We start from the raw sequence: 1,975 nt of genomic DNA on the forward strand, positions 1-1,975 counted from the left end.
AAAGGTCAGCAGTCCTGAAAGTTACTTTGATTCCCCACACAAAGGATATGGCGAGAGCCTGGGTGCGTTCCGCAACTTTCTCCATGAAGTCCCACTTTCTTCCCTACCCTGGCATCTGGAATATGACCTGGTCGGTCTGTCACTCTGCCGAAAGGGAACGCATGGCCAGCAACTTTCAACTCAGCTTCTTGAAAAGCCTTGTAAACCCAATCCGGACTTTCTTTCGCATTAACGGAGCTTAGGCAGCTGAGGGGCAGCTCATGAGGTAAACCTGTAGCTCACCTCTTGGGAGTTGCGGACCACGGTTGGTTGGCTCTGGTGTTTGGGGCTCTATGGTGAGGCAGGTTCTGCCAAAAGCACCTTCCAGGATCATTAACTTGCTTTGGGAAATACAGGCTCAGCACAATGGTGTCAGGTGTAGAGGCAAGTTACATGATTTAAAGCATTCTGGGACATTCAGTCTCCAGCTACAGACTTGATCTGTCTCTCAAGACAGCACCATAGCTAAGACCTGGGTCTTGAGCAAATGATTTGACCTCAGTTTCCTCGTGTACAATCAGGACGGTGACAGTGTTCTCCCAAGAGGATTTGTGAAGATCAAATGAGTGAGCTTGTCTGGTTAGAAGGTGCCTGACCAGTAGTAAGCATGATGGAAAGTTCTAACGATACTTTCAGAAATAAGTTACTGGACTGCTGTTACAATGCCGTTTGCCCTCCATGAAACTGCCTCCTGCTTATGCTATATGCCTGGTTAATAAGCAGGTAATACGTGAACCACTGTCTTACTTATTTTTGAGACATTGTGTCATGTAGCCCAAGCTAGCCACCATCTCTTTGTAGTTAAGGATGGCCTTAAACTCCTGATCCTTCTGCCTCCACTGCTGGGACTGTACCACTATACCTAGATTCACTTTTATATAAAAGTGTGTGCTGGTGTAAACGCTATAGCTCAGCTGTGGAGGTCAGAGGACGACTTGGGGAGGGGGCTTTGTCCAGCCTTATGGATCCAGGAATCAGACACAAGCTGTTGGCCAAGGCCACAAGGCCACCATTGTGCTGAGCCTGTATTTCCCAAAGCAAGTTCATGATCCTAGAAGGTGCTTTTAGTAGACCCTGGAAGAGGCCAGAAGGAAAAAGGCTTCCTCGGGAAACTTACAGAGTTTCACAGGTGATATAGCCACTGAATTTTGCTTAACTCAGCTGTGCTAACCATACTTACCTCTGAGAATTCCTACCCTTTGTCAACCCACGCCTTCTTTTATAATGCCTATTAATATTCTATGTCAAGGCCAGCAGGACATTTAATGAGCTTGGGCATTGCTTTCTAGTCTAGAAACAGTAAGCATGATGTTACTCTCAGCTAAGTTGTACACTGACATTTCTAAAGCTTTTTTTCCGTGTTGTGTAATTTACTAAAGTCAACTAGGTAATGACAGAAAAGAATTCAGTGAGAAGGCTTGATTTCTTAACCTCTAGTCTGCAAGGCCATCTCGGTATATAATGACAACCAGCTTCCGGGACTTGAGATATACGGTATTTCATAGTGTGACGCTCTGTTTGGCTACAAATTCTGTTGTGACCTCACAATTCTACTTGTTCTCTAGAGTGAGTCCCCCTACCTCTAGCATGTCCCCTCCTGTTCCAGAAACTGTGCTGTAGTTGTCCACATTCAACTACTGTCTTCATTGGTACTCAGACTTCTGAGGTCACAGTCTATCCTTATTCCATCTGCTCTTAGAGTCTGCAGTTAAACGTCTGACACTGTCAGGCTCATTTGAATTCCAGCATCTGTATTTGTGCTTTCTCTGTGACACTAGAACTACGCTTTCTCTGTGACACTAGAACTACAGTTAGAGCATTGTCAGAGCAGACAGCAAATATTTAGCTGAGGGCCTGAACTTACTTTATGTACAGGAAACAATGTATAAAGGGCAAAGTAAGACAAGTTCAAGGCAGGCTAGGACAAGTGAAAACT

This window comes from Psammomys obesus, unplaced genomic scaffold (genome assembly GCF_907164565.1).
Source record: "Psammomys obesus unplaced genomic scaffold, mPsaObe1.curated_primary_1811, whole genome shotgun sequence".
In the NCBI taxonomy this organism is placed as follows: domain Eukaryota; kingdom Metazoa; phylum Chordata; class Mammalia; order Rodentia; family Muridae; genus Psammomys; species Psammomys obesus.